This window comes from Eulemur rufifrons, chromosome 29, assembly GCF_041146395.1.
Source record: "Eulemur rufifrons isolate Redbay chromosome 29, OSU_ERuf_1, whole genome shotgun sequence".
Classification (NCBI taxonomy): Eukaryota; Metazoa; Chordata; class Mammalia; order Primates; family Lemuridae; genus Eulemur; species Eulemur rufifrons.
The window spans coordinates 47,638,583-47,652,678 of record NC_091011.1 but is presented as its reverse complement, the minus strand read 5'-3'; positions in this window follow the sequence as shown (position 1 = coordinate 47,652,678).

The window sequence follows — 14,096 nt, the reverse complement described above, 5'->3', positions numbered from 1 at the left end:
TATATGACATCACTAAACTGGATTTAGCTTCTAAGCTCTAAATGTAAACACTCCGTGGATGTACAAAAAGAGAAGTAATATGTTGCCTGCATATAGAATCACTACCATCATTTGGAAATCTGATTTATTTAAGGGAGTAAGAAAGAATTGTTGATAATTGAATGTACAATGCAACGTCTATTGGGTTCTCCCTGGGAGGAAAATCCATTTTTATCTAATGGGTAGCCTCTGTTTATTTAGCTATCTTATATTCTAAAATAAAATTTTAAAAACTCATGCCTTACTCTTATAAATATTAACAAATTGAAGATTAAAACCTATAAAGTGAAGTGTACAGAAAGAAAGATGTACAGATGTCCTCTGATACAAAGTATAAAGATGAGGTTTTGGGTTTTTTGTTTTTTATGTGTGTCTGTTATGTTTTATTTTAAATTACCCCCAAACGAGAAGTAGGGCATCAGCAGGTCTTTTGTCAGGGAACAGAAATTGTCATTTTTACTAAGAAAACAGAAACTGAATTTTCTATACCTGATATGCTATCTGCAAATTTAAAATAAAATTCAAAAGAGAATTTATTGTACTTATGAACAACAAACCTTGCTTATAAGGCTAATATGTGGGTCTTAGCCTTAATTTTCCAAGTTCCTTATATGCACTAATTAAGATTGGCTAATCAGATCAATCTCCATCTCGTTTTGTCTGTGTGAACATAAGAGTTGGTACACAACAAAATTTGCCTTACTCCAGTGACTTAGGGAAAGTGGTGACTGCTAATGTGAACTTCTCCTAAAGACAGGGTTGGGGTACGTGGTTTGCAATTTCCCCCAAAACAATGCAGTCCTTTTTCTTGCCCAAGGGCTGAAAGACCGAGGGTAGGCAGCGTCTGCTATACCCACCACTCTATAAAAGTTCAAAATCATAGGCTGTCTGTTTGATCTCTGGGGATACACCCTTAAGTGGAAGGAGTTTCACCAATGCTACAGCAGAGCCTAGACCACTGCCAGATGGCCTGGGGACATGAGACTGCCACCCAGTGATGGCGACTGTGGTTCTCAACATTTATTCCTCCGTAACATACATGGTGGATGTTCACAACCACAGCTTGTCGTCACAGACATACACAGGCTATAGGAAGTGGCTGTAGGTGCCATTCCTGGCTCATTCACTTTGCCTCCCAGTCAAGAAATCACATCGAAATACAAGTGAGGGAAAGTGACATTAATATAGGGATAATTTTTAATACCTCTGATGTACAAAAACTTTGGCACTCTGTTCACAACCGATTGTGACCTAACAATGTGTCCCAGGGCAACAACTCAGGACCACTGGACAAGGTAACTGTTCAGATTTCACATCTGAAATCTCTGATTCTGTGAAAGAGACACAGATTCCAGCCACAACCAGGAAGTGATTCCTCATAGGATTTTGATCAACCAGAGTAATTTTGTATAGAAACGTCCAGAAGGCTGGCTCAGAACTGGGCATTCTCTTCTGCACATGAGAGATCACATTTCCTAACATGTGGCCCAGAGAAAACTCCCCTCTGCTCCCACACTCCATCCATAAACTCCAAAAGATTTACTTGCTTCTGGCTAACACTGCATTTGTAGGAGGTGGTTAAAGACAATAGGTGGCACCTGATTTCTAGATCATGTAAAAGTACATTCAGGGAAAGGTGACAGGGGACAGGACCCAAGGAAGCCAACGGGGCCAAATATCAAGCAATTGAATATCAAATGTCCCTGTCCTAGTCACTTCTCTTTTCTGTAATTCTAGGTCGCTGAATAAAGGTTTTACACAGACAGTCTCTTCTCTCTATTTAAACATATCCAGCGACAGTGCTTAAAAATGCGCATCTGAAAGTTTACGGGGCTGCCCTTACCCTAGGAGAAGGGAGGAGTGGAGTTCTTTGCATTGAACTCTCCTCCGACCCCCGCAAATACACCTTTTCACAATTGGAAGACATTTATACCTCTCCTGTTGACTTCTGTCTCTGTTGTCCTGTTGAACACTGATCTCATTGCACTCAAGTGTTCACACATGCAAAGGAAATGTCACTAAATGCTGCTGCTTGCTGAGCTGGTGATTTTGCATGGATAGAGCAGCGGCAAAGGCCCACAGAGCTAAGCTTCACACGAAAGGTTGCACTCACATTACTCTCCCTCTGGAAAGGAGTTCTGTATTTAGCCTCGTGTTTATGAAACATGAAGGCACATGTCATAAAAATGTTCTGCATATAAATGAAATAATGCAAAGCAATTATTGTGCTTGTTAAGAATGCAACAATATGATTATGAAATGTAAAGTGTTAATGAATAAAATACGTTTTAACTTGTTTAAAATTATTTGCCTCTGTCCTCCATGCAATGTGTGTTACTAACCCAAGAAAAGATGCCACTTTGAAGGAGTGTGTAAAAGGTAGTAACCTAGACACAACAGAGTCAAGAGGCAAAAACTGTAAAGTCCATGTGTTCTCTATCCATACTGGCTGTGAATATCGTTCAAATTATCAGGTTAATTGCCAGATCTCCACTTTATTTCAAGCTGTATAGATGGCGCTTGTGTCAAATTAGATGCTTCATAAATGGTTCTCTTGATGTTATCTTCAAATTCATCTCCTTTCCAAAGAAGGCCTATTAAAACAGCTTCTACAGTGGCAACAATCTTTCCAACTAAAGTCAAATAGCTTAAATGCTTAATGGGCCCAATTCTCTGCAGAAACTGCTGCTCATTAACCCCATAAGGCAAAGATGCTGTGAATCAGTACTTAGCAACCTCTGGCACTACAGGAGCCACAGGTGGGGGTGGGGTGGAGGGAAGTGGGGGAGTAGAGGGAGCTTTTCTCCTCTCCACCTCCAGGGCACTTGGTAGGTAATAATCAACTTCATTCCTGACCTTAGAGCTCTCAACCTGGCAGGACAAGGCATGCTCTTCCTCTCCTCATACCTCCATTCTCTCCAACCTTCAACCCAACCCCACCCCACACTTCTTCCTTTCAGCCCCTGTCTTTGCAACCTATTCACAGAAAAACATCAGAGATAGCTTCCAGGAACTCTTCCCCTTCCTGCTACCATGCTTATAAACCATTGCCCATCTGAAAACATCCTCTTTTCCTTCTACAGTCTAGGGTGAACCCCTCCAGCTGGACTTGAATCCCATCCCTTTATGACTTCTCAGGGGCTTTGTTCTACTCCTGAGTATAACCTCCCTCTCCTTTATATTCCCACTGACATCAAACATCAAAAATGTAATTTCACCAGAGTAGACTTGTTTTAGTATAAGTATATCCCAAATACCGTATGGGATATTCTTATACTGAAAAAGTATCTGTTGTTTATCTGACATCCAAATTCAACTGGGCATCCTGTATCTTTATTTGCTAAGCCTGGCAACCACATACCACAGAGATCTTTATTGATCACCCACTACATCGAATAGTACTTCCCTTCAGAAAGTCTCTCACCTTTGTCTCCACACACTATCACCACAGGGCATACTATATATTTGTACATTGGTTTACTGTCTCTGTTCCTTTACCTCCCTGCTATAATGTAGGTTCCATGGCTGGAGAGCATTACGTTAAGTGATACAAGCCAGGCACAGAAAGACAAATATTGTATGTTCTCACTCATATGGGGGAGCTAAAAAATATTGATCTCATGGAGGTAGAGAGTAGAATGATGGTTCCCAGAGGCTGGGAAGGGCAGTGGGGGGTGGTGATGAAGAGGGTTGTTTAATGGGTACAAAATACACTTAGAAGGAATAAGATCTAGTGTTTGGTACCACAAGGTGACTTAACAATAATTTGTTGTATATTTCAAAGTAGCTAGAAGAGAGAGGACTTGGAAAGTTCCCAACGCAAAGAAATGATAAATAAATGTTTGAGGTGATGGATATCCCAATGACCCAGACTTGATTATTACACATTATATGCTTGTATTAAAATATCACATGGACCCTATGTACAACTATTATGTCTCCACAAAAATTAAAAATTAAAAAATGAAATTTAAAAGAAAAAAGAATGTAGGGCCCATGGGAACAGGGACTTTCAAAATTCTCTGTTGCATTCTTCTTTTTTTTTTTGAGACAGAGTCTCACTCTATTGCCCGAGCTAGAGTGCCATGGCGTCTGCCTAGCTCACAGCAACCTCAAATTCCTAGGCTCAAGTGATCCTTCTGCCTTAGCCTCCCAAGTAGCTGGGACTACAGGCATGTGTCACCATGCCTGGCTAATTTTTCTCTATATATATTTAGCTGTCTATATAATTTCTTTCTATTTTTAGTAGAGATGGGGTCTGGCTCTTGCTCAGGCTGGTCTCGAACTCCTGACCTCGAGCGATCCTCCCACCTCGGCCTCCCAGAGTGCTAGGATTACAGGCGTGAGCCACTGCGCCCAGCCTCTGTTGCATTCTCAATGCCTAAAACAGGATGTAGTGTGAGGTTAGGGTTTGATAAATATTTGTTGAATGAATAAATGCTTGAGTCTCTCTCATTTTAAAATTGTCACTTAACATCACAATCTCCCTAGATGTATTCCTTCATCTCTCTCCCTCACTTCAGAGTCAGATTTTTAAAGCTGTTTTACCATTTTTTACCATATTTTACTGTCACTGATACTTCATCTCTCAGTTCCTCCTCTTCCCACTCCAGTCTGGCTCTGCTCTCATTCATTATTCTGCTAAAACAGCCCTGGCTAAGGTTATCAATTACCTCCATAATGTCAACTCACTCAGACATTTTTTACCCCCATCTAATCTCTCAACAATATTTGATGCTACTGACCACCCCCTACTTCATGAAACAAGCCACTTGTTTCGGCAGCTCTGCACCTCCTGGTTTTCCTCCTCCCTCCATAATCACTCCTCCTTAATATTCCTTGCCAGTTTGTCCTCCTTCACCTGGCCATTAAAGTTTGGGCTTGGCGGTGTGTGTGTGTCATATAATCATCCGTGTCAACAAGAGAACCATACTTTTTCAGGTGATCATAACAACTAGCACACACAAGCATGTCTAGATGTTGGTCACCACACCATGGGTCTGTCTTCTCTTGCTCTGAGTTGCTAACCTGCTCTGCTGCCGGGTGGCCAGCATGCACTTTGAACTGCTGCTTACTGCTGTGAGTTGCCTTGTGGAGGCCTGACAAACCTCAGCTGTAGATTCAGCTGACCAAAGTCAGCAGTTTGCATAATTCCTTGGCATTTGTTAGCAGGCCGTCCATAAAGTGGTCTTGTGTTGGGTGTTTTGGCTGGTACCCATCTGTGCATTTTAGAATGAAGCTGCGACTGAGGCTGGGTATTAGATATTATCTACAGGCCTGCGGGTGGGGACTGGTGGTGAGATTTTATTCTGTGCAAATTGTGTGTCTACGCAAAACCTTGAACATAAATGTTTATAGCAATGTCATTCATGATAGTCAAAAGGTAGAAACCAAATAATCCATCATCTAATGCGTGGATAAACAAAATGTGTAATGTCCACACAATGGAATATAATTCCACCATAAATCCAAATGAAGTACTGGAACATGCCACAGCATGAATTTCTCTTCAAAAAACTATAGTAAGTAAAAGCCAGTTTCACTTACCCCGTATGATATGATTTCATTCACGTGAAAGTTCAGAATAGGGACATCTGTAGAGAGAGGAAGTAGATTACTGGTTGCCTAGGGCTGGGTGTTGGGGGAGGAAATGGGAGGATAGGGGAGTGGATATGTAATGGGTACAGGGTTTCTCTGAGGTGATGAAAATTGAATGTACTGATGGTATGTATGTGCAAATGCACTAAAATCTATGAATTATATAATTTAAATGGATGTATTGTATAGGGCGTGCATATTTGAATAAAGCCGTTGAAGTAAGTAAATGCATTAGGAGTTTTGGTTCAATCTGTTAAGGGAATTAATAGTTTCCAGATTTAGTCCAAATTTATACAACCTGTTATTGTTTTTCTTATATATATCAGAGAGAATAGGAATTCAGTTGCCTTGGAGATAGCTTACACTTTTACATTTCAAAATTGTCTAGGGACATCCCCAAAGACTTATCTAAAATCTCTTTCCTTCCAAGGTATAATGTACACCTGACATTTTTAATGAACTTGTCTTATAGGTAGTAGATGGTTGGAGAAGCGTTCTCGAGCCTAGGATAGGGTAGTAGGATTCAAATGTTTCACTAGAGCCAAAGTGCCAGATGTGTAGGTTTAAGGGTGACAGTCTCATGAGTCTATGACAAGCCCTGACCCTCGAGGACATCAGACTCTCCTGTTTCAGTCTGGCCTGGCCTGGACACCCTTTTGCTCTGAATAAAGGGGTCACTACATGTGGAAGCAAAGCCTGCAATTCTCTGCTCCCACCTGTGTCCCCAAGTTCAGAAGGAGCTATGGAAAGACGCTAGTGTCTGACCCCAGGTCTTGAACAACTTCTTCTATAATTCAAATACCCATGGTAGGGACAGATCCTGAGATGGCTGAATCTAGGTTGGGCTCAGCCACATGACCTCTCACAACTGTCACTCGGGTTAAAGGGAGTGGGGCCATAGGAACTGTGGGAGTCACTCTGCAAAGGTGGGCGGACATTGCCATTTTTTCTCATGGGGCAATTGTCAGCTTGTCTCACCTGCCTCTAAAGAGCTCTGGTGGCTCTGCCTCTGCCAGGCTGTGATCTGTACTGGCCAAGAAAGCCTTATAGGGGACACCAGAACACACAGGAAGCCTGAAAATGGGAAATGGTGAGATTGTGGCTGAATGTTCCCAGACCGGGAAAGAAGAGCCGGTTGGAACTGTCAGGAACTGACTTTGTCCAGGGGACCTGGGCCTCCCTGTGGTCAACTTCAGAGTCTTGTAAAACTTTTCCTGAGTCGTTGAACCATTTACATTCCCACCAGCTTGTAGGAGTGATCTAGTTTTTCTGCATCCTCAGCAGCATTTGTTGTTGTCACTATTTGGTTTAGCCATTCCAAAAGATATGCAATCAAATCCTGGTGTGGTTTTCATCAGAATTTCATAATGACTAATGATGTTGAACATATTTTCATGTCTGTATTTGCCATCTGTATATCCTCTTCTCTGAAATGACTTTTCATGTATTTTGCAATCTACTTGGATTATTTACTTATTTATTTTTTTTACTGTTACATTTTGAGAGTTCTTAATATATTCTAGATACTAGTCCTTTGTTGTATGTGCAATTCGGAAATATTTTTCCCACTCAGTAGCTTGATTTCGTCATCTTAACTGGGTGTTTCACAGAGCTAAAGTTTATTTTAAAATAATTTTTGAAGTTTCCATATAAAATTTTTCATTTCAACCATTTAAAGCATACTAATCCATGGCATGAATTATATTCATAATGCTGTTAAACTATAACCACTATCTGAGTCCAATTTTTTTCCATCATCCCAAATGGAAACTCTGCACCCATTAAGCCAGAACCCTCATGTCTACCACCACCCCAGCACTTGTTAGCTTCAATCTATTTTCTGTCTCAAAGAATTTTGTCTATTCTAAATACTATACATAAATGGAATTATATAATATCTGTGCTGTTTGTTTCTGGCTTAATTCACTTATAATGTTCATCTATGTCAAAGCTTGTTCCAAGATTTTATTCATTTTTGTGGTAGAATAAAGCTTTATTGTGTGTATACCCTAAACATACAAACAAACAAAAATTTGGAATTGGCCCTAAGCTCTCTTCTCTCTTTACTCCATGTTCTCTCCCTTGGGTAATCTCATCTATGCCTGTGGCTTCAATGCCCATTTGTTTTCTGATGACTTCCAGATTTGTACGTCCATCTCACAACTCCCCTCCTAGTTCCAGACCTATATATCCAATTGCCTACCTGGCATCTCCACTTAATATCCCTAAGTTATTTCAAACTCTGTTGTCTATACCTGAATCTAAGACACTCTCTCCTCACCCTAGCCCTGGTCATCTTCTATTGTTCCATATCTCAGTGAATGACACCCCATGTGCCTAATGGCACAAGCCAGAAAACTAAGTCATCCTCCACTCCTATAAATCTCACTTTCCATATGGCTCTTGAATCCATTCATTTCTCTTTATCTCCATAATCACCTGGTACACAGGCATGCTACCTCTTGCTAGACTACTATACTTTCTTCTCAGCTAAAAGAGCTACTTTCACTGGCTCAGACCTCCTTCCAATCTGTTCTCCACATTTACAGCTAAAGTGATTTTTTTCACCTGTTAAAAATTCTTCATTGGTTTCTGAGAAGGCCCCAACCTCTCTTTCCAGTTTTATCTCATACCACTCCTTTTTTTTTTTTTTTTTTTTTTTTGAGACAGAGTGTTGCTTTGTTGCCCTGGCTAGAGTGAGTGCCGTGGCATCAGCCTAGCTCACAGCAACCTCAAACTCCTGGGCTTAAGCAAGCCTACTGCCTCAGCCTCCCGAGTAGCTGGGACTACAGGCATGCACCACCATGCCCGGCTAATTTTTTCTATATATGTTTTAGTTGGCCAGATAATTTCTTTCTATTTTTAGTAGAGACGGGGTCTTGCTCTTGCTCAGGCTGATCTCGAACTCCTGACCTCGAGCAATCCACCCGCCTCGGCCTCCCAGAGTGCTAGGATTACAGGCGTGAGCCACCGCACCCAGCCTCATACCACTCTTCATTCTCTCAACTGCAGTAACACTGGCCAGGAATTGGTTTCTTAAATGCAACTATACATCGAGAGGGCTAGATAAGAAACTGATCACAAAATAACTAGTTTAAAATAGTGCGGTAGTGAGAAATAATTTTTCATATGAAAACCTGCCATTTGCCATGTGCCTAAAACATCACATAAAACTTAGGGCTAAAAGGTCCTTCACACATCATGTAGTCTAATTCTCTCCCCTCCAATAAGGAAATGAGAGAATGAGGGTCCAGAGAGGAAAAGAGACTGACCAAAGCCACGCAGCTATTTAGTGGCAGACCTAGAAGTGAGCCTTCAGACTCAAGAATCATGCACTTTATCAATGAACTTTCTGACCAGGTTGAAAAGGCCTATAACAGACAGGTGTCAGCCAGTAGTCAATGGCATGGATGGGGCCAGGGTTGGGGGCTTGGTGGGACAACTGCTCAGTATACAGGGAAACAACAAGAGGTCCTGACCAAACTACCAAATGAAAATCCACCTTCTATGAGTCTGCCACATAAACCACCTGTTACCACCTGGGATTTTCAAAAGATCTCCTTCTCTCTTCTCTGAGTCCTAACAGTAATCAATGTGGGGTCCATTGAGAGTTACCAAATGAAGGCAATAGATTCAAGGCACCACTATTTCCTGACAATTAGGCAAAGGTATCATCTGAAAGATCCTAGTCCATTTCCTTTCAAAGGAAATCCCAAGTTACCGAATACAATTCATGCTTTGAAACTAAAGTTGTCATTCAATAGCCAAGGGAAGCTTTCTGGAAGACTCTTCTATTGAGATCAAGGGAGGCTGAGTAAATACCCCCTGTATGCTTATCACTATGGGCACTGAAGTGTAAATGAGTGTGAAAGTTGCCTTTTGGTGTCAAAAGACCTGACAAGATTCTTTTCCAAATGGGATTGGAATTATTAGTAAATTTGTTGAGCTGAAAGGCACTCTTTATCGGCTGTAAGTATTTTTAATTGGTTTCCAGGGAACACCTGTGTTAGGGTTGTAAGCATCAAAGGTGATAAACAACTTAATTATCCTTCCAGAACCATTAGGAAAAAGTATCACTGTTGGTGAGCTTTCTTTGATGCCTTCTTTTGAAATGCCATCCTGCTACTATTGTGGGACTATTTGTAGTTTATTTCCCAGAGCTTTGATGCTCCCTTCATAAACAGAAAAGGCCGTTAGATATAGATTAATCAAATTAATAACATTTGCACTGGTCAAGTGTCTCTTAAACTACCATTGGACACAACTTCTACTTGGAGAAGCAGCAAGTTAGAGAGAATCAGAAAACCGTGAGAGAATTTTGCGAGAGAGGGGCAGGGAGCACATGAAGAGACAAAAAGACCTGTGCCCGGCACCCATTCTTTATCATATTATCTTTATCACCATTCTTGACCATTGGACGCTGTTACAGGGAAGAAGGGGAAGAGTTTTGTATTTCATTTATTTTTAATTACTGTCTTTAAATTTATTTTTGTGAATGTAAGTTGAGATGTGAAGGCAGAGTGTGGTAGCAGTTGTTAGCCAAACTCTGCTCAAAATACCTTTCTTTCCTAAGATTCCACCTTTGGATAGTGAAAGTTTTTTCACTTTCTAGAATTTTTTAATTTCAATACAGTGTCCCTGGGAAGGGGTTTTAAAAGTCACTGACAGAGAACAATAACCTTCTACAGAAAACAGCAAACAATCTGGAATTGAGATTCCAGTAGAGGCTGGAGATGGACTTTCCCAATTCGGTTTTGCTCAGGACTAATCCTGAGTTACTTAGCATTTTGGTCTTATCGCCTTCTTTTATTTCTCTATCACATGCAAAAATTTTCTGGCTCTCACTTTCGCTCTTTGAAATGTCTTTTTGCCTGGCAGGAATGAATGGAAAACTATGTTTTGAACTCCTCAAGAAGAGGTGCTATAGATTCAGGAAAATTCACTACAATCATTTTTAAACACTTCATGTTTTAAAAACTGCTGACTGTGATGAAAATCACAGAGTCGGAAAAGGACCACAGGGAAGCTACTCCTGTCTCACTTCATGAATGAGGAAACTGAGGCCCATCCCGAAAACGAAGCTCTCAGCTCAGAGCTCTTGCCAGTCTACCCCGTGGCCTTCTCCCTTGATTCTGCTGAAGGAAACCTGGCACCACGGCTGGGCCTAGGATCATGTTAAATAACTGTCTCCACATGGTATCTCTGGTATGGGGTAGAATTAAAGGGAAGCACAGTGGCCACCATCCTTGCAGCCCTGCCTCAACTTGGCAAACTACCAACTAGGCCAAACATTAATTTCCCCAAACCATTCTGAAGCAGAGAATGTGATATCACAATAAAAATGTCAGTTGGACATTAAAAATCAGAACTTAAAGAAAATACCTAACTTAATTACTTTGAATTTAAACCGAGAATGCAACAACTCCATAGTCTCTTGGTCTGACTTAATCCGAAAGGGGCAAGACCTTTTAGCACTGGCAGGTCTATTAACACAGGGCTCTAAGCTTAGGTGAGGGCTTGTCTCTGTTCACACTTATCTATACCACCATCAGTTTCCCCTTTCTCCTTTTCCTTTGTCCAACTGACCAGTTTTAAATTCTTTCTGAATGTCGGTGAGAATTTTTTGTTGAAGAACAAATAGTCCAACTATATTTATTTATATCATACAAGCTTTTAAAAAAAGAGAAAGTATGTATGTTCCAATCTTATGATTTCATATTTGATATGCAGTATGTTTTGGCTCCAGGAAGGAATTTAAATAATCCTGGTTATCTCAAACCAAATTGCCCCAGTCTGCAGACAAAGGGCCAAGTAGGAACTGCCATGAATTCCTCAGACCCCAACACCTCTGCGCTGCTGATTCCCACCACAGCCCTATTTCTGAGATCTTTCTAAAGGAGACAGACAAGAGAGATTATTCCTCCTGAGTTCCAGTTTTACATCAGAGAAAGAAAGATACCTTCCTTATCTGGGTTCTATTATTGTTAACAGACAAAAGGGCAAAGACAATGGGTCCTACAGTCTTTAGGTGGCAATCAGCCCATGGCCAGCCACCTTTGACCGTCCAGTAATTCCTGTCTGCCGGTGTTGGTGGTGGTCATTGACAAACCCGTGGGATTATGGGAGCTTGACACTCACAACCACTTAAAGAAGAATAAATGACGGTTTTTAAAGAATAAAGCCAATGTTCAAGAATTCTGCATCTCCAAAATACCCCACAAGTTTTACTCAAAACTTTCCCTTTTTTCCTACCCTAACTACAATGAAGAGATATAACACAAGTTTACTAGTAACTGTGGCTCTCTGTGACAATGACTTGGCACATCCCCTTAAGGGGGACTTTGGATCCTTAGAATATTTGCCATGACTTACTTATAAAACTGTTTTGTAGAGTAATGCTCTCTATGATTATTAAAACTACTAGAATTCATAGAAAGATTATTATACCAGCACCCTTCTTCCCAGCCAGGCTAGGGCTAGGGTTTTGGCTTCAGATTGAACCACAACACTTACAGAAGACAAACCTGCAACCCAGGTGATTTCCGTCTATGGAGATTTTTCATCTTCTCATCTATGCTCTTATCATTTTGTCTCAGGATGACCCACAGCACCCGCATTGTACCTGACCAGTGTCTGACCTTCCTAAACAGTTCACCTCACTATTGTCTCCCTACCTTCTTTACTAAAACCATGTCTTGACAAATCATCAACCTTCTTAGCAAAACTTTAGTATCCCGTATTCCGTTTCCTCAAGATCTTACAGATATGCAGGAAGATATTTAACACACCAGCACATGACAGGGTTACATGGGCAATAGAGTATAGCTTTTAAGAGTGCTTTAAAATCAATCTGTGTTACCTGAAACATTGTAAAGGCTCAATCAAGCAGAGCTATTATTATTGTATTGTCATTGTTATCAACAGCAGCAGCAGCAACTATTAATGGTGTACTGATCACCTTCTCCAAATACTATTGTTTTTCTAGAAGCTTTCAGTGATTTTTCCCTTTGAATTGAAGAATGTGAAAATTTCTATTTCTAACTACTCAATGGGGGCATGGTGTTACTGAGACATTTTCAATCCTTCTAATCCTTCTCCTGTCCTGCACTGAAGCCTGGGCCTGCTCATGGTTTTTGGAGGCATCCAGCCCTGATCAGTTCCAAGCCTCAGGCAGGGATGGGGAAGCACACAGCAAAGAGAGACCTGGGCAGGTGGGGTAGGCCAGAGCATGACCACTCTACTCCCCATCACGCCTCTCCTCTCAGGAATCACAAGGGCAAGTTCCAAAGCTGAGATTCAGGAGATACTTTTAAGTTCAGTGTGGATGAGCAGATAAGAAAAGTAAGGAGTTTCTTTCTCTAACTTGACCCCAGCAGTCTTGATATTCTACATGAAAGGGCTTTCAAAACATGAAGAATCCTTTCTAGTGTGTGTGTGTGTGTGTGTGTGTGTGTGTAAGAACTGGACAAATGCATACCCCCACTTAATCCCCAAGAGTGGCACAGGAATTAGCATCTCCTGAATCCCTTATAAGTAGAAGTAGCAGAGTGGAGATAACATTCCAGGGGGAGCCACTGTGTCCCACTGCTTAAGATTGATGGTGGGCCTTTCCCACCTCTGGTGTCGTAACTGGAGAGTTGTTATCTGCAAGGATGCTAATGCACAGAGAACTAACGCTTTGCCGACTTTGGCTACCACGTTGTGCTGGCTCTGAAATAGAACATATTTCTCAAGTGAGTTAATGTCTATTTACCACTTTGTTGTAATGTGTAATTATCATAAATGACACTTAATTATTTAATTACCAGACCAAAGGGGTAGATAAGAACTTGCTGCAAGGAAGATATAAGACCAAGCCTCTTTCTATATAAAAGGGCATATATATTATATATGCATATGCACCATACATGTTCATACATACCTAGAGATATTTTATGTGAGTGTTTATGTATAAATCCACACTTGCACATATTTTTGACATACGAGATTGTCATGAGTTTGATTCAGCGGTCATACACGTGGACTGCAGGAGAGATGCAGCCAAAATAAAGAAATAGTTTTGTTGACTCAAAATGTGAACTCCTGGCCGGGCGCGGTGGCTCACGCCTGTAATCCTAGCACTCTGGGAGGCCGAGGCGGGTGGATCGCTCGAGGTCAGGAGTTCGAGACCAGCCTGAGCAAGAGTGAGACCCCGTCTCTACTAAAAATAGAAAGAAATTATATGGACAACTAAAATATATATATACAAAAAATTAGCCGGGCATGGTGGCGCATGCCTGTAGTCCCAGCTACTCGGGAGGCTGAGGCAGTAGGATCGCTTAAGCCCAGGAGTTTGAGGTTGCTGTGAGCTAGGCTGACGCCACGGCACTCACTCTAGCCCGGGCAACAGAGTGAGACTCTGTCTCAAAAAAAAAAAAAACAAAAAAAACAAAATGTGAACTCCTTTTAAACAAAGCTGC